Here is a 19,356-nt window from a genome sequence, read left to right as displayed (position 1 = left end):
CGTGGTGGTCGGGATAGTGTCACGGGGGGGATGAGCCTCGGTGGTCCCTGTTTCTGCAAGCTGCAGACTGCAGGTGAGAAGCTGCTGTCCTGTACATCCCTGCACCAGTAAGGGAGGTCTTCTCCAAGCTGGCCAGCGAGCAGAGCGGTGCAACATCTCCAGTGCCTCATGGCACTGACCCTTTCTCCCACCCTGGCCACAGGGAAGCTCTGCTGGCGGTTTCTAATGCTCCTTGTTTTGGTTTCCATCTGTTTTCTGCCAAGTTTTTGTGAGTTTTCTTTTCCTTGCTTACCTTTCCCCAACCCACATCCACCCCCCTGTTTCCTGGTCATCTTCCTTTCCATCATTTCTTTTTCTGGTGCTCGGTCAGTTGTGACAAGCTGGCTCCCCGGGGCTGTGCCTGCCAGCTCCTCTCCGCATCCTCTGGCCCAAAGCTTTCTCTCCGTTTGCATTTCGATGCCCCCCCTTCGCGCCTCGCCCTCTGGTTTGGTTTTGTATCAGCTTTTTGGCACGGAGGTTGCGGTTTGGGTTGGGTTGGCATGTGTGGGTATGCGTGCGCAGTTTCTACAGCTTTGTTTCCTTGTGCAGCTGTGCCGTGGTGTCGTGCTCGTTTTTGGGTTTTTATGGCATCAGCACGACCGTCGGTGTTGGTGCTGCGAGTGTCCCATCGGCGCTCCTTGCCTCTCCTTTCCTGAAGCCAAACGAACGAGCAGCTGAAGCGAAACACCAGCTGCCTCGCACAACACAAGTAGGTGCTTCACCTTAAAAGCAAGCTGTGTTTTATCAAAAACAGTATTACAAAGTGTGCTTTCAGGGCCTGAAAGATGCGTGTGCCAACAGCCAGCAGGTTCTACCTGTTGCAGGAGGTCTAAGGGAGATTTATCCCAAATTATTATTTTTGTCTCCGGTCTCCTTGTTCTTAGGCTCTTTGAATAACTTTCTTCTTTGACTTTCTTTGCTTGCAACTCACACTTCAAGGACTGTTTTCGTTTTATTTTTTTCCCCCCTTTGTTCTCGACTCCTACATGTGCTGTAATCAGAGGAGAGATCTTGAGTCTGTCAGCTGAGCCCGATAGCTGATGGCTATTCCATCGAGGAAGGAAATTTCTTCTTACTGGCGAGCACGGGGAGGAGGGGTTACATGGCTCCGTAGCCAAACTCTTTGATTTCCCCGTCATCTGTGATGTTTCCAGAAGCGGGCCGCGGAGCCGCTCACCTTCGCAAAGCCTGGCGAGGAGCAAAGCGACGATTGCCATGGTGCTGGAGCCTGGTCCCTGCTGGGTGGCACTTGCCAGGTGAGGAACTGCAGAACCAGGTGGGATGCAAGCTGAAAATAGCATCCTGAGCAAAAGACCTGAACGATCCAACAGATTGGTTCATGCGTGGGTATTAAACGGCCTTCCACGAGTCACGATAAGACTTGCTACCTGTGTACATCTCTCTAGGAACAAAGCTGTGTCTCTTGCTGAGAACAACTGCTTTTTCCCTGTTTTTAACAAGGAAGGTGAGTAGGTCACTCTCATCCCTCTGCTGCTGACCTGTGGGAGGCTTGCATCAGTACTGAGTTATGTTGTAAAACGTGGTGTCTTTTGATCTGGCTCATGGGGAAGGAAGGGACATGGTGCAAGTGCTTCTCTGCTTACAGGGACCTGTGTAGCCATGTGAGGACACGAGTGTGGTGTGCACATGCACGCGCATCCTGAGGAAACCTGAAATGCTTAGATCTTAATTGTGGTTTACGTTTGTCCTGCGTGGCTAGTCGCATGACTTCTTTTTTCACTAGTTAAAAATGGGGCTGAAGGCTGGGCGGCTTCTCCCCCTTCCACACATTAAAATATTTAGCATTGCTTACCTGTTTGGCAAGTAGTTAGGAACAAGATTAGTTCCCTTTGCAATTGTTGAAATGCAGTGGAGGTGTCTTGGCAGCAGTCGAGGTTTCAGGGTGCTGCAAGAAATCACAGAGCTGCTTCCCTGCGCGCTGGAACCTGGTGCTGCACCACAGCAAGCCCGTGACCTGCGGAAAGACTGAATGTATGGAAGGGTGCAGGGGCAATGAGCACATCTCTACAATCTTTTTAATTATTAGAAAGCTAGCTGGTGGTTAGGTTTTTTTTTCTTCATTTTCCGCGAGTCAGAGGGACGCAGTCAGGAGTTACTGGAAGACCTGAGCAGAGCTGAGGAGTAAACTCGGCCCCTGCTGCAGGGCTTCTGCGTCCGGCATTGCAAGTTATTTACAAACAGTCTGGTTCTTCAAAATTACACAGAGATCTGAGAGTTATCAGCCGGGCTCATTCAAAGCACACTCAGAGTTTATTTCAGCTGTTTAACTTCCTTTCTGCTAGCAGAATCCCAGGATAGCTGAGGTGGGAAGGGACCTCTGGGGACATCTGGTCCAGGACCCTGCTCAAGCAGGGCCACCCAGAGCTGCTGGCCCAGGATCACATCCTGTCAGGTTTTGGAGATCTCCAAAGAGACCCCACAGCCTCACTGGGCATCACTGAGCAACCGTGCCTGAAGGCAGGAGTGGAGGCAATGCCCCATTGGCACAACGTGACTCAGAAGAAAAGCTATTGCTCGGGCTGGGAGAGCAGGGTTTTAGGCCCGAGGGAGCCAAAACCCACTGCTCCCAAATCCCAGGAGAAGCTCCAACCAGCTAGGTATGGAAAAATGCTGTGGCCTTACAAAGCATGCCGAATTTTCCGTGGCGGGGAGATGAGCACTGAATAGCCAAGGTCCAGCATCAGCCTTAGGCCGCAGCACAAATCCCTGTGTTTTGGAGCTGGATAGGCTCGGTGTTTTTACAATGCATGTATAAATTGAGTAAAACCCGCCGATACTTCATAGTGATGCATTCTTGTGCTTTGCTCTTTTTTTTTTTTTTCTTAATACTGAAGAAATTACAGCAAAAACTTTATCGCTCGAGATTTATGGTGCTGCCAACATATTTCATCCTTGACTGAAACTTGGCATGGGAGGTGTTGAGCTGGTTGCAGCCAGGCCTTTCTTTACGTCTTGTTGCTGGATGTATGCAGCTTGGTGGCTGTGGAGATAGAAAGGTTAGTGAGCTGTGTGGAGATCTGAAAAATAGCGATTGCGATGTTTACCTTGCCTGAATGACCCGCTGCTTTCAGAAAAGCATTTGGCATTTGGTTGTTGAACTAGGAGGAAAACTTAGTGCCGAACTTGCTTTCCGTGCTTAAAAACACAAATGAAAGGCTGCAGGATAATTAAACCACTAGAGCTGCTTAAGAGAAGTTCCGTGTTTTTTTTTCTTTTCCCGCAAGTGTTTAGTGTTTGGGGATTGCCATACTGCATAAAAGTCCAAACGTTAAATGGCTGGAAGCTTATTAAGGAGCGCTGAAGATGAGCTGTTTTTGCTAGTTGCCTGAAGACAGCAAAGCGTGGAGTTAATTTGATTTAAAAGTATTATTAATGAAGAGGGGGGAGAAAGGGGTCTAGCTGCATTTTTAAGGCGTGCTTAAAAAGAACAAGTATTATATACCACAACTTGAAGATTTTTCCAGGAAAAACACATCAACGAGAGCTGTTGTTTCTCCCTCTCTCAGTGACTCGGAGCTCGGCCCCGCTGAACTTGGGGGGGGTGCTGGTGAAAGCCCCCCAGGTTGTGCCCTTCTGGGGCCCTCCGGGTAAATTCGGGAGAGACCCGGCCCGGCTCCGGGAGGAGCGAGTGGCCTCGCGAGCGGCGGCAGGAAGTTCTAGAAATACCCTTTGTAAACACCGCATCCTGCAGGAAGAGCGCTCGAGCCCAAATAAACCATTTTCCCCCCCTCTGTCTACGTATGCACAAACTCCACCAGTTTGAAAAGATCTTATCGGCCCGGCAATGTGCCTTTTTACGGTAGTTCCCAAAACAAGTTAGGTGATAAATACCGGCGAAATACCAGCGGTTTTCTCCATGCTCTTAATCGCCTCTGCCCATGCTTTTACCAAATAGTCTGTATCTCCCTCGCCCTTCGCCATAAAACTTCCCAGGTCAGCAGGCTCATCCATCTCGATAAGTGACCGTTTTTGGTTAAAATCCTTCCAAACACAGAAGCTTGGCGCAGAAGTGAGCGGGAGGTGGGCGATTTCCTCTGTTCGACTTGGCGTGTGCGTACGGGGGGGTGTTCCCCCACCTAAAAGCTATGCTTGCGCATGTGTGGTACGTGTAGAAGTGATTGCCAGGCGGAAGATGAAGGGGAGGCAGGGCAGAAAGAGGCTTTTTTTGATGTCTGATGTCTTTTTTGTTGGTCCTGGGACTGCCCTGGCATGATGCTGGGCTAGGCGATGCTATAATGCCTGCACTTGCAGTATGGTGAAGGTTTTACTGAACTTCTCTCCGATGTTTGCACCTTAAAAAATACTCTTGCTTCTCTCCTGATTTTGTTGGTAGGACCCAGAAATGCTTGAGTACCCAGAGGCCGAGATGTGGCTGGGGTCTCCCAGTTTTTGGGTTGGTGCTTGAGTGCGGAGCGTCGAAACTACAGCCCATGAATTAAGAAGGTTATGGCTTTAAAAGTCTGCTGCCGCTCACTTGTTTGGTTTGGTTCTGCATGCAAGTCTTTAAAGAAGGTCCTCAAAATAACATTTCCAGAGAGTGCAGAAAAGCCCCATTTCCACCCCAAGCCCCTATAAGCAATGAAGAAGACTGTTCCCCAAAGTTAGCAGCTGTGTGGATTGTTTCAGAAATGCTGTACGAGCAGCACAAAGATCTATAAATAGAAACATAAAAAGCCCTGGATTTGACATTTTGTCTAGTAGAAATTATTTGTAGTGGCTCGAATTGCTGGTAGTGCTGGTGTGTCCCCCCCTCCTTCCCTCCGCTGTATCTCTAAGGAAGTGTGGGCTACCTTTATCGGAGTATTGGTGGAATAGCTTCCCCAACCTTTCATAAGGTCGGATAAAAAAACAAACACTCCTCCTCATGGGAAGGAAGGGATGGGGAAAGAAGGGTGTTTTGTGTACACTTTCCCATTCATATTTTAAAAAGAAAATATATAAACTTCTGGAGTCAGGGCCGCCTTGCTCATGGAATTGTAGGAGTTGAGAATGAGAGCCTTAATTGCTTTCTCAGTGCTGACTTAAAAAAAAAAAAAAAAAAAGAAAAAAAAAGAAAAAAACAAAGCCAAAGCGGAAAAGCAATGAGCAGGAGAGCACTTGCTGCTCTGCTTCTGCCTTGGTTAGACAAAATGTACTTCAAGGTCTCTGGTGACTTAAGTGATATAATGGCTGGCTGCTGATCGTGGATGTACCTAGGGTGTGCGTGTTGGTTGGGGCTACGATGATGCAGTCAATTTTGTGTCCTTTGTTCCCGCACTTAAATTGTGGGAGTTCAGTAAAACACAACTTCACTGCAAATTTCTTATTAAGAAAAAACAGTTAATTATTACTAGACTGTTTCCCTCTTTTGCTTCCTCTCTGCTGCAAGAATAGGAGGAATAACTTTTCGCTAGACCATTTGCAAAGTTGTGATTCTACCATTTCAGAAATACTTGACTGCAAGACAAATAGCTAAATCTGTACATGTTTTTAGAAGGATTAATGTTGCTTTGGTTTACATGCTCGGGTTATGAATGGTTGAGGTGGGACTAGAAACGAGTGTCCCCAGTCAGACCTTCTCCAGATGATCTTGTGTCACCCGTGGGGAGCGCTGGCTACCTGCTCATGCTGTCGGTATTTAAAGCAGCCAGTTTTTTTTGTCCAGCTGTCCTAACCTTGGGCATGCAGCAGGCCATCTTCCACGGTTCCCTCCTTTGTATGAGAAGGGAAACGCCTAAAACCCGGTAATGCCCAAGTGTCCCGTAGAATCGGCGACAAACAAACACAATTTAATGGCTGTAGTTCAGCATAGCTGCCTCCTCTCTGGAGAGCACTTTTGCAGCTGCAGCAACTGCTTTTACTCTGTACACAAAGAGAAAAGCATCGGCATCATCCTTGGGTTCGGTGTGTTTTGTCTCTGGTGGGATGCTGAAGTCATTTCCTTGCGTGCGTGCCACCGGGCAGATCCGTGTGGCTGCTCTAGAGCAGCTCGTGTCCGGCCTGCAGGACTGCTCTGACAGGCTTTCGGAGGTGAGCAAGGCTTCCATCTGGTACTTCTGGCTCCTCTTGACTCGAGAAACCTATTTCCAGAGAAACCAGAGCATGCTCAAAGGATGCCCTACTCTGGCAGGTGACAACGTAAGGCATGCACGGCCTTAGTGCAATACAGCATATTGGGACTCAGTAGAGTACAGGAGCGTCTTGAAACACCATTAGGTGTTTCCTGGAGTTGTTCCTTGGCCAAATGCACCACCCTTTCTCTTGACATGCACTCATGCTATGGAAGCTGAGAGCTCTGCATCTGCAGAGAAGCAACCCCTGCCCTGTAAGCAAGGGTGGAAGGACCTGGCTGCTTCAGCGAGGGGGTTGTGGAGCTGCTGTCTCTGATCTGTCATCTATGGAACAGTTGGAAATAATATCTAACATACGGTGCGTGTCTCAATTAAAGCCAAAAAGACTCATTTAATGGACTTGTAGGGGTCTAGCTGAATAGTGCTGCTGGTGCTTGCAGGGAACGTGTCTGTGCCTGGAAGAGGTTATGTCTTCAGATGATTAACGTCAGCTGCCCTTCAGCTATGTGCTCTGAACCAAGCATCAAAGAGAGATCCTTCATGTCCTCTCTCATCTTTTCATGAAAGTGACAGGCCAAGTATTAGGATGCCTTAAAAAAACTATTTGGTATATAGCTACCAGCGTTGCTTTTTAGTACAATTAGTACTGGATTGTTCTGCAGCGTATATGGAAAAAAAAAAATCTCTGTGTGTAACGGGGGCACTAGGGAGAGAAGGGAAGGGGGGGATGGCAGAGAAATCTGTTGACTTAATTGGTGATGGGTCAGCAGAAAAAATACTAATGTACTGATTGATTCCAGTTCGTGCTTTTACAAACTGCTGTGATGTGAACCTAGACCAGCTGGGTCACCCTTTGCTTTAAGGGCCATGGGAAGGCGGTGACTGTATTTTCTTGGAACGGTGGAAGTGAATCTTCTTTGTGTCTGCAGACGGGATTTTCCGGTGTCAGATGGTGTGCGTCCTTCACTCCTAGTTCGGAGGCATGTTTCTTGCCAGGTGCAGAGTACCTGGCTTTATTCCTCCCCGTTAAGCCAAGCAGTGTGTTATTTTCTGGCTTCTGGCAGCACGGGTACCCAGCAGGACAGCAGGGATGTGCTGTTGACTTCAACCCCAAACCTAGCTCAGGTGTGTATGCTGCAGGCTCACCCTTGTCCCTTGTGCAGCTGATGTCCCCCATGTGCACGATGCCCATGCAGCTTCATTCAGGTGGCTCCACAGGTACAGCGACAGCAGTTTCGTGTGCTTGCTCCTCAGCGCTGAGTTTCCGTGGTGTTTGCAGAGGAAACCCTATTCTGCTTTCTTTTGCGAAGCGTGGTGGGGAGCATGAAGTCCTGCTGAGCCCCTGCTCGGGTAAGGGGGATGCATTGGGTTTAGCTAGCTGTCCCATTGAAAGAGGCTTTCTTCAAGTAATAACCAACTGTTCTTCCAAGCTGTTGTTTTCATGGGTGGAAGAAATAAGTTACCTCCTTTCTTGCATTTCTGGGTGTGGTTTTGTTGGTAAGAGCCTTCTGCTGCTCCCTGAACTTCAGAGTAAAACTGGCTCCTCAGGATGGAAGAGGGAAACTCCGTGAGAGCACTTTCCAGCTCCCGTGTTGAAATGCACAGTATAAAAGTGCACTTGTACGCTTTGTTATGCGAAGTAACTGTGCTGTACGCAGCCTTAAGCAAATAGCCAGGGAGAGGTGACTGAGGCATGAAGAATGGCTGGGACTGGCGAGGAAAGGCACGCAGCGTAGAGCCCACGGTGCAAAGCAAACAATGAAGTGAACAATGACACATTTTAAAAACCTCACATTGTGTTAGAGAAGACTGTCTGGTGCCAAAAGCTGTGCTTGAGGTCTCTTGCAACAAGTACAGAAAATGCAGAGAGACGTATTATTAGGGAGAATACTGCTCTTCCCGCCTCACCTCTGGGAGGAGTTTGGGGTTGGGTGTTATCCTTGTTCTACTGCTGAGCGAGATCCTCAGCAAACTCCCTGCTGAGGTTTGTGAGGGTTTATGCTGGGTTTATGCGTTGGCTTGCATGGCTGTCTTCTGAAAGAAAGTGTATTCATCAAAGAGAACAACCGATAAGAAAGAGATTTTCTTAATCCATAGGCACGTTTTCCTCCTACATCATGGGTTTTGAGACGCTTGAAAATGATACCCCATTATCAGTGGGAAAAAAAAAAAGTAGATTTGACATTTAACTCCAAATTCTGGACAGAAAATACATCCAGAAGTTTAAAAGCCTTTTCTGGAGGAAGTATCCTACAAGCTTCAGGAGAGTCCTTCCTGTGGATTGCAGCTCACTAGGTTGGTGCGATGGCAGAAAGCCATGTAGGGTTTTCCTTGCGTGGAGCCAACGGGCATGCAAGGAACTTGAAGGCTGAATTTGGAGGGGTTGTGCATTCACAGCTTCTGCATGCTCTTGTCATTTTATATTTAACTTCTACTGACAACTGTAGACCTCAAATTTGGGGAAGGAAATACCGAAAGGCTAAAATCCAGTCTTTGTATATTCATTTTATTTTGGAACGTCTTGAATACAGGAACTTTCCTGCAGGAATGTGGCTTTGTCATTCATGATCTAATTGAAATGCTAAATATACTAACCTCTTTTGTGCTTAAGGAAAATATTTGCTGCTATATGTGGTAACTTCCCATTGCAGGTTAGCCTTGATTTTGTCAGCGTGGCTTGTTGCAAAGGTCAGAAGGCGGTTACTGTCTTCCGTCCCGGCAAACATGGAAAAAGTCCCTCAGAGGCTGGTCTTTGTGGCTGTTTGTACAAAAGCACGCACCAGCCTGGCACAAGGTTGTGATAGCTCAAGGATGGGGTTTGTGATGAGCTCCCTCGCTGTGTCGGTGCCTGATTTTTTGCATGTTGCTGCACTAGCACGGATGCCTGGTAACTGATGCACGCAGGCTCCAAACTGGTCCTTACCGGACCGACGTTGCATGGTCTTGATTTTCTTGATTCATTTCTCTTTTGCGAGGCAAGTGGTGAAATGAAATAGTTTGTTTCGCAGTGGGTACGGAAGACGTGCGTCGTCAGAACTGGGGTGGATTTGGTAGTTTTAAGCGTTGTTGCGTGGTGCAGCAGTTTTGCATTACGTCTTTATGGCTCTAGCTCTGATTTTGTGAATGTTTTTTGCCATTAAGCACTCCTCTGCATTATGGATCATGCATTAATTAATCCGCCCATGTCATGTGTCAGGACTGGATTGTGGCAGAGTGGATTTTTATTTTTTTCTTAGTTAGGCAATGTGCTGAACGCATTCCTCCTCTTGGCTGAAATTAAACCTTCTCCCCACCCCGAACAGCTCTCCCACCCATGGACTTCTACCACGCAAGGCATGAGAGATATGCAGAGCGCACCGTAGGTTGGCACGGTGTTTCAATTAACTATTAAGTGCTGTAGCCTGGTATACATCCTAATTAAGCTTGAAGAGCCTGCTTGCCCCCAGGTGGATAGGAAGCCTACCCTAACAAGCACTGGGACACCAACCCCCAAATTACTCTGCATTAAAGGAAAAGCTTAATTTTAGCCTCATAAATCTAAACAGACGTAGCACCTTCTGCAGCTGATGGATGCAGGTCATTGCTTTGCCAGCTGTTAGCAGATGGAGTTAATAAAACCCCGATAGTGCTGCTATTGGAAATCACATAGGCACCAGCAGGCTGAGAAGAGCTGTGCCCAAATCCCAGCGCTGCTTCAGGAAAGCAAGCGAGGAACACCTTGTTGAGTATGGGGGTTCTGGGCAAGGGAGGGAAGACCCCGAAACCTAAGGGCTTGAAGAAGCGCTGATAAAATGGTGGAGATGGATTCCCTTGTCAAATGGTTAAAGGACCAGCCAGTGAAGGAGAACTTTCCTTTATCTCCTGCCCTCCAGCTGGAGCTCCTGCCCAGTCCTGCCTGCTGCTTGCTTGGCAGAAGGTCATGAGGAAGCTCCAGGCACTCTCCAGGAGCAGGATTTTTGGAATAGTCCCCGTACCATCCTCCATACCGGCAACAGCTGCTCATCGCAGGCACGACGGGCATCTGGGGGCCCTGGCAGCAGAGCCCAGACTCCCCGATTGCCACCTTGGCTGGGAGAAGAGTCTGCAGGTGCCATGGAGGTTTTTAAAGCCACTTTATTTTTATTTTTAATTATTTTTTATTTTTGATGCATTCAGCTTGCATCTCTGACTTGCTGAAGGACCCACTGGCCTCAAACACCAGTTGATTTACTGGCCAAGGCAAAAACGTCCCATGCAGCCAGGACTGTGCAAAGCCAAGAAGCCATGAGATGCCCCAGAAGAAGACGTGGCCAACTCTTTCAGCATCTGCTAGCTTGTAGCTGTCCTTGTGCACAGCGTGATCTGTAACTGGGGTTGCCAAAACTTGGAAGGCTGCTTTGGAGAAGGCATGTTGCCCTTGGTTTTATTGCACTTTTTGTTGCTTCATGATATTTCTATATGACTTGAAAAAAGGGATTTGAGGAGCCAATTTGTGACTTTTAAAAAATTATTTGTTGATCATTGGCAGATGATGGAGAAAAAACTTCCTGACATATTCATCAAGAATTCATCAATTCTTGATGAATTCCTGTAATGGCAGGAGTCTTAAGTTGGGTATTTTTGTGAAAGTATTGTCCAGATTTTGTTGGTAGCTCGGTCAAATAAGAAGTGAAGCCAGAATATCTAGGTGACGTTTCAGGGTTAAAATGTCTTGCAGGATTGCAAGGCATGCTCATAGGACGTGGCTTCATTCTTAATTCCAAACCTAGTTTTCAGTGTTCAAAATCAGACAGGCTCCCTGCCTCCTGGCATAAACCTGTCTCCTCAAAGTGGCTGGAAACATCGGATCTGGGTACAAACTGGGGTACAAACACCTCAAATACTTACTTATCTAGAGAGAGTGAACTTCTTGATAGCTGTTTCCTTGAAGCCGGCGCTCAAGGGTTCCATCTGTGTCTGTTGTTATTATTATTCCTATTTCTGCTTCTGATAGATTTGTTTAATTACCAACACCATCAGTCAACGCGGAGAGTTACGAGGCAATGTAAAACATTTCATCACGCTGCTTATGCTCATGAAACTTTGGTGAGCTAACACGTGTGGGAGACAAAGAAAAAGATGATTTAACAGCTGGTCTGCTTGGCTGGGCAACAATAAGGTGGGATTTTAATGAAAATAATCACCTGAAAAGGGAAGGTAAATTAGTGTAAGGCAGGTACCCATAGCTAGTCCAGCTAGCTTGGGTCCAATTTTGGTTGCAGACCATCACTTCTCCATCTGTTCAGGGAACGTGCTGATAAGCTCTACATCATTGCAGTGGCACCAGGGTTTCTCTGGTCCAGAATAATTTGGGTGAGCTGGACTTCTGAATTGTTTTGGAGGTGTACCCGTCAGATCCTTGTTTTTTTCTATCTGATTTTACTGCAACTTAGTCAACCATGCCGTTGTTACTGTCAGTCAGTGCCCTAGCTGATACGGACAGAAATAGGAAATGGGGCTAGGTATATTCTGCATGTCAGGCAAATAGAAAATGCTTAATATTTGATAAAATATATAGATATTTATACAAATGTTTCATGCATGATAAAAATAGCATTTAGTTCTTGATTGCCATCATGGAAGAGGTCAAATCCAAGTGGGAAGTAAAGTTGGTGCTGCACTTGCCTTTAATTTTTTGTCTTTTTTAAATATAGATTGTTTCCCACCCCATAGCTCAGTAGTACCCGTTAACTAACCTAGAAATGTAATTACATTTCTTAAGTGATGAATGCCCTAGCTCAAAGTGGTTACTTCCAGTGGACAAAAAAAATTGACTTTATACAGTATAAAAGAAGTATTCAGTGTGACAGGAGTATTTCAGAGGGATAAATATTTTAACAAGCCTTTTCTAAGGTTAAGTGAAACTTCGTCTGTGGTCTGGGAATTCTGCATATGTCACCTTAATTCAGCTTTAGGGCAGCAATTCGGTATGTGTGCATGGCCTTGGTTGTAATGTGAGTTATCCAGATTTCTTGCACACTTTTGCAAGAAGGAGGTAGAGAAGTTGCTTCAAAGCATTCCTGGCTGAGGACAAACTGGTGTGGTTTCCCCTTCCCCTCCTCTGCCCCGCTCCGTTAGGAGAACTGCGGCAGGCCCTGGGCAGCAATGTGTCTCAGCCCAAGCCACTGCTACAAAATCATTTATGTACGAGAAGTGACACGGGTCTGAGGGCTGCTGCCACCGTGGGCAGAGCGATGTGTTTCTGAGATGGAGGAAAATGTCAGTGCCTCTGAATAAAGTGGTGATTTGTGATGGTCTGAAAACAGTTGTGCCCCCAAGTCGCGGGAGAGGCTGTGGTGGCTGGCTTCAGCGTGTCCCCACAGCATCCTCGAAGGGATTGTAATTCAAAGTGGTGGTAACTTTATTTTCTTTTGAATGAAAATGAAGGAAGGAGAGTCCAAAGCAGCTTTTCTTTATAGCTTTAGTGACAAAGCCCTTCATTTCCAACAGGTATTACCTTAATCCGATATTATAGTGAATATACTGAAATATGTATCTGGAGGGAGTGCCTTCATCCCATGGCTCTGAGCAGAAATACAACAGCAAAATAACTTGGCTTATTTGGCATCACCTACAGAACGTCGTGCGTACAGCGACAGCCCTTGCAGTGTCTTGAAATGGCTTTCAACAAGGTGAAAAACAAAAAAACAATGTTGGCTAGCAAGGCAGCTCATCCATAACGTGCAGGATGGCCTCACCGGGCTGACAGCTCTGGGGACCTGGGTGAGGAAACTCTCTGCAGCTGCTTTTGTATAGAGAATGGTGTGACCTGCAGATGGAGGCTTTCGCCAGTGTCTTGAGCTTCGGAAAAACAAATATTCACTCAAAATAACATAAAAATAAATAAATAAATAAACTTCCACTTCTTCCTGTTTTTATAGTTTGCTTGTTTCCTCGGTGTCATGGGTTTGTCTCCAGGACTGTGGATTATTAATCTTCAGAGGATCAGGACCTTCATAGAAGTATTTCCTGTACATGTTTATCTGTCTCTTTAACAAATCAGTATCTACTTGTTCTCCTCTGAATTTTCCTGCAAATAATAGGAAACTCTCCCTCGGTAATAAGGCCTTTTTGCTAGAAAAATATCTCGATGAATCATTGCCAGGGGTTAAAGTACCTTTTGTATGACTTAGTCAATGGCGTCCTTTAGGACATCTGCAAGTAGCCCCAAATTCCAGAGGTCACTGTCTTTGTGTTGGTTTTGGCAGCGCGTTGTTTCAGCTACACTTCATCTCTTTGGTAGGATTTACATCTGGAAATCTCCCATCCAAGTGTCACCTGGACTGCTGGAAAAGGGATGCTGCAGCATCTGGAGCTTGTTTCAAAGCAGCCATGGATTTCCACTAAATTTGTTAGCAGGAAGGCATGCACAAGGCAAGTGGTAGTCAGTAGAGGAGTCCCCACTTTGTGCATCCAGCCCTTCTGTTGACTTGTCGCATTGGGGTGGGTGCCGTCCTTTAAGCTGCTACATGACTAACTGACTTATACTGGTATGGAAATGGCCTTTGTGATGGGCAGTGAGAAGCTTGCTGGTGTGATCCTATAAGCTGGTGGAGGCTGGTGCTGAGCATCCTGACTGAGGTGGCTTGTCCCTTTTGGGTGGCTGAATCAGACCCGGAAAGGTGTAGGGTCTTTTTGTCAGTTTTGTTTTTGAGGTTGGGTTTTTTTGCGGGGTGGGGGTGATGGTGTGTTTGGCAGGCAACTTGTGATTTCCCATCTCGGTGTGAGTTGCTTTCAGAAGTTCATATTCAACTTGCCTTGGGGCAAAACTTACATATTTCTGTCCCCGTAGCACACTGCAACACCATTGCAACACTGAAAACACCGTTTTCTCTGGATATCAATTTCTAGCAGACAACAAGGCCTTGCAGGGCAGTCCCAGCACGTACTCCTTCCCTGGCAGTCTTGTCTCACAGCCAAAACATCCCACTCAAGTGCTGGGCACGGAGCTGCTGCTTGCACGAGTGCATGGGGGCATTTGGAGACCTTGCTGCCACCACTTTGGCCTTAAAACACAAAAAGAGAAAAGGCTTTTAAAGCTCTGCTGAGGCTGATTTGCAGTCAAGTCAGATTTTGCTGGGTGTTTGTAATTTGGCCATGCACAGAGAGGCGTAGAGGGTTACCTGCATCACCCCGTTAGTGCCGCAAATCCTGATGCAATTCCTTCCTGCCCTCTGTCCCTGCCGGTAAAGTGCGCGAGGAGCTTGGCTGCTTCAAAGCACAGCTGCCCATCCTCAAACCAAGGCTCTTCCTTCCTAAAGGTTCTCCTGCTCCAGTATCTTGGTGGGAATGACACAAATAACAGTAAGTCCTAAGCAAGCAAGGCAGATGCTCATAATATAAGTGTCGGAAGGTGTATTCAGGAAAAGGAAAACCAGGTTTTGTAAATGGTGTGTGTCGATGGATAAGCTTGCACCTACTGAGGAGTCTGTCAGTTTTGTGTTCCTGGTAAAGTGGAATTAAAGCACTAGTTAAATCTGAGTTTATGGGGGGGGGGGGGGGGGGTAAAAAAAAAAAAAAAGTCATTTTGGAGTCAGATAAACACTTGTGGTTCCATTATCATCTGCTGCACACACGTCGAGTGTGGTCGTAACACAGCTTGAGAAACTGAAAAACAAGTGAGAACTTGGAAAAAAAATCAGGGTATGTCAACTTCCTCCCTTCTAGGCATTAACTGCGTAATTTATTGGGGTATAGAGGGCTTTGCCCAAAGACGAAAGGTAAATGCTTTCTTCTCAGAGGTCCTCAGCAAGAAGGTATCATTGCTTTCCTTCAGCATTCATGTTTTGGTTTGATGTTCTTAAACTTTTGGAGGTTCAGCATGCTTAAATGCTGAGGTTCAGGCTTAAATGTGGCCTCTTGAGTGAATAGACTCGCTGGTCCTTGGTGTTTCCAGAACTTGGTGTTTTAGCCAGTTGTGTGGAGCACTGGTCTTCTGGCATTCACCAGTAAGCCCAGCAGATGCAGATGGCAACCCTAGATGATAACTCTGCATCAGAAATCCTGATGGAACGAGATGAAAAGCTCCTTCACCGCAGTCTGTAAGAAGACCATAGGAGGCTTTAGTCATCTTCAGGTATGCCCGAGCACTCTGCCTGTCTGAAGGCAGAAGTACCCGAAGCTTTCATTTAAAAGGAATCAGCACGAAAACAAGAATGTGCAGCATATTGAACAACTTGTCCTTATCCCGAGGTACCGGATTACCCTGGGGTGATCTCGCCCGATGAACCTTTCTGCCCTATGTGGACAAAAGCCTTCTTGCCGGTGCCGTATTCTGCTGGCACTCCAGCCCGCTGTATCTGACAGCACTGAAAATAGCTGCCCATTAAATGGAGCGCAGGAAGTACCGAGCTGTTAAATGGGACCCACACGGTGGCTGTGCCGAGGAGGGCGGGCACGCAACCGGCTGCAGCTTGAGGAAATGTTTGTTTGCTTGTTTTTTTTTCAGCCCGTTCTGCTTTGCGAGGGAAGCGCAGGCAGAAATGTAAACAGGAAAGCCAATCGCAGTGAGAACAAAGTAGAAGTTAGGAGATGCACTCCCTTGGCTGCAGGAAAGCAAAGGTACTGGTGAGAAAGCTCTGGCTGCTGCAGGGCTTCCATCAGAAAGCTTGCAGATAGTTAATGCTGGATGTGGCAATCCTAAATTAACAGTAAAATAATTCCAATGTTACTAAAAATCAAGGCAGCATGGTAAGCTTCACGCATCTTCCTTTAAGTGTATAAACCAGCAGCTAGCTCCCAGAGGCTCTGGAAACAGCTGGCTGAAAGGAGGTGCAGTTGACGACAGCTCGAGTATATTATTTTGGGGCTGGTTAACATGATTTTATGGAAGTTTTCAGTGGATTTAGGAATGTGGTTGTATAAAGGTTATCATATGGTGCTTGCCTCTTGGCCTGCTGAATCTTGCTACAAAAGATAGTGCTAGCCCTCAGAAGGAGCACCAAGAGTGGTTTGAAGTCCAAAAAAGCACAGAGGAAATGGGAGAATACAAGAAACTGAATGTGCATCATCTATTTGCTTCTTCCAGTCTGGGGTACACATCGTTAGTCTGGGAGTGCTTGCTGGGAAAAATGTCATCCTGCAGCAAGGGAAAGTGAAGATGTGATGGTTTGATGGTTAGAAGTTTAAAGAGCACTCACTTTTTTTTTTTTTAAGATGGTTGGTTTTTTTTGTTTTAGGAATCTTGGATTCTTCATCACTTGATTTTCTCATAAACTGGCACAAAGAGTCACTTAGACTAGACAGTCTGGGTGAAAGCTGGAATAAAACTAAGTTTTGGTTTAGGAATTACCGGCCAAGTCAAGCTCTTCAGCCTGTGTTATGAATGAACGGTCTTCCTCGGTGTTTTCTTGGATGGATTCATACATCTGACCCCTGGTAGCAGTGATTGATCTTGGCTTGTACAGGTGATGAGCTCTTCAGATGGATGACTTGCAAAAAGCCATTAGCTTGGCTGTCGAGCTCTGCTGGCCGTCCAGCCTGTGAGATATCAATCCTGGTGCGAGAAAAATGTGAATTCAGATGCGAACCACGGACAGGCAGGACATCAAAAGCATGTCTCCTTTGAACCAAGTGCTTAAGTGCAAAAAAAGGAAGGAGGAGGGTCTTGGTTTTTACCAGCAGTTTTCAAGACAATGAAAATTCGCAGCTTGCCCTGTGATGCCAGAGTCCACGCTACACGAGGGCAAAGTACAGGTTTAGATTTCCTGCTGTGGGTTACAGATGTTTGACCAGGTATCAATTAGGAACTACGGAGGAGCAGTTTAATTAGGAAATAAGCACATGAAGCTTTTTGAGCTCAGAGGAGCTGGGCATGTCTCATTTGTGTAACCTATCTTACGGTCGGGGATGTTTGGAGGCAAGTAAGGCACTCAGCGGCCTGCCTTTGGTCTGTCTGCAGGAAAATTAAATCCACATGGCCTCCACCCAGCACCTTCCTGCACGCTGGGAAGTATCCATCTATGCTGGGATCGGTGTTTATTGTCGTCCGTATGCACAAAGGTCTGTGCATCTGTAAGAATGACGTGGCTGGCCAAGGGTAAGCTTTTAAAACACCCAGAAAAAAAAAAGAATTGCTGTTACAAATTGTCAATCAAGTGGGCCTTTTTCAACCGATGTACAAAGAGTCGCCTTGCAGAGTTTGAAATAGAAATGCTGCCTCTACGTTGCCATGCTCATTTAGCATCTCCGTATTTTATAAACGAGCCATATCTTCGCTGGGACCCGGGGTTGCACTGATGTACGTGCAGTGATCTGGTGCTGAAGGGATACCTGTGGTCAGAGCGGTCCTCGAGCTTAAATGCTGCAGTTTTTCTCTGTTCTTAGTTTTACTGCAGTGCTTGGAGTGCATTTGTGTTAGGAAAGCATCACGCTTAGTGATGTTTAACATCCAGGTGAGCTCTGTATTGATAAATGCATACGCAGGGTTGAGCCGTGCTGTGGCCAGAGATGCTCCGAGATGGGTGTTCACAGACCATCCATCCCCAGCAGGTTCCTTGACTGCAATCTGAAACAGTCAGTGAGACCTAATTGTTTAATATACATGTGGGATTTGCCATACTGCCTCTGATGAAGCACTGTTAGCTGTACTTTTAGTGGTACGTTGCTTTTTGGTACTGTGCTCCTGCCTGGGGGAGAAGAGGGACAGCATGGTGACGGTAGGGAAGAAAGAGCATTTCAGTGCTCCTTTGAGTGCACATTCAGATGCAACCCATCTAAAACGTCTGAAAACGTCATAAAACATCTGAAATCATACCTAAGAATCAGCTTTTATGCACTTTCTCCTATTTTTGCCATGTACTTTTGTTCCCTCATCTCTCCCAATGTGACTTGGACGAAGGCTGGATTTAAGACAACTTTGTGGGCAAGAAAGATGGTGCGAATGAACTTAGATCTGTCTCAAACGCTGGGCAAAAAAGCTACACTGAACATGTTTATAAAGTCTTTTGGGTTTGTTGTTTTGTTTTTACGTGAAGGAAAAAAAATGGGGAAAAGCAACATCCTTTGCCTCTCACAAGGAGCAACTTCTTGCTGGGTTCATGAGCTGCTGGGCTCGGTCCTGCGCCGTGCTGCTGAAGTTCAGCCCATTAAGACGACTGACACAAATGGGACAGGGGGATTGCCTTGTCCAAATCCCAGTTTCTCCAGCAGCTGCGGTGAGAAGGAGCTCCTCTCGCTCTGACCACGGTCCCGGCTCTTTGAACCATGCTCGCAGTTGGCCGGTAGGCAGCAGGAAGCAGCTCCACCGCCTCGCTGGCTCTCCGGTTGCAATGTTTGCTTTAGTTTGCTAATAGCAGAAGCCTGCAGCAGCGTGCATCCCATTCGAAACTGGGGAAAATGTGCCTATATCGGAGCAGTTGCTCACTGGGCCAAACCAGGAAAAGCAGAAAAGCGTTAGAGGGGTTTTCACTGTAGCACCAAGCTAGCAACGATAGGCATGCTAAGGTGGTCTTGGAGATGGTGGAATTCAAGGGGAAAAAAAAAAAAGAAAGAGGAAATATGAAAGAAAAAAAAAAGCACAGCAGCATTGCCAGACTTGGAGGCTCGGAGGTGAGGTTTGTTAGCTTAGCCTCAAGTTTAAAGAATACTTTGCAAAAGCAAGAAGCCAGCCAGTGATTCAGTTGATGCTTACAAATATCCTGTGACTTGATACCGGCTTCCTTTCGGAGAAAACCCTTGGGAGCGGAGCTCGAAGCGAACTGAATTAGGTACTTCTTGACTGATGCGCTAGCTTCTCTGTGCAGATGGAAAGCCAGGGCACAACTTCAGTTGCATCCGCATGGGTCGAGCATGCCACGGTGATTGTAGCAGGGAGCTTTTCCACTTCTTGTATTTTCACAGCATTTTGCCCTTCCTAGGTGAATCCTGGCACACCAGCAAACGGGTGACTTTGCAGAAAATACCCACGTCGTGGCTTGACCCCATGCTGCACTCGGAGTTTTTAAGAGGGCTGGTGAACCTCTAGAAAAGCAGCAGGAGGGCAATGAAATGGGCAAGCACTGGGGAGATGTCAGTGCTTAAGCTGCTGTTTCAGAAACATGATTACAACATGGTTTATTCAAAGATAGTTTTGTCTTACAGTGGGAGGCTAATTTCATCTTCCCTCGTCCCTCGAGAGAAAAAAGCTTTAGAAACTGGACTTGCAGCAAAACGGGCAAGGCATCTTTGTTAAATTTTTTTTTTCTGGCTGACTTGCTTTAGGCTTGTGTGCTGACTTCTTGCTGGAGGC

At 46.7% G+C, this 19,356-nt stretch overlaps 1 protein-coding gene across 1 annotated transcript in view; it reads left to right on the top strand.

Moving 5' to 3' along the window:
* The window catches only part of SPRED2 (sprouty related EVH1 domain containing 2), a 60,695-nt gene that overhangs the window by 5,406 nt on the left and 35,933 nt on the right, over positions 1-19,356 (top strand). The gene's annotated exons all lie outside the window — the stretch shown is intronic.

Source organism: Cygnus atratus, chromosome 3, assembly GCF_013377495.2.
Source record: "Cygnus atratus isolate AKBS03 ecotype Queensland, Australia chromosome 3, CAtr_DNAZoo_HiC_assembly, whole genome shotgun sequence".
NCBI classification, from domain to species: Eukaryota; Metazoa; Chordata; class Aves; order Anseriformes; family Anatidae; genus Cygnus; species Cygnus atratus.
Note: the sequence above shows the minus strand (reverse complement) of the source record. Positions and strands in the feature narration are given on the sequence as shown.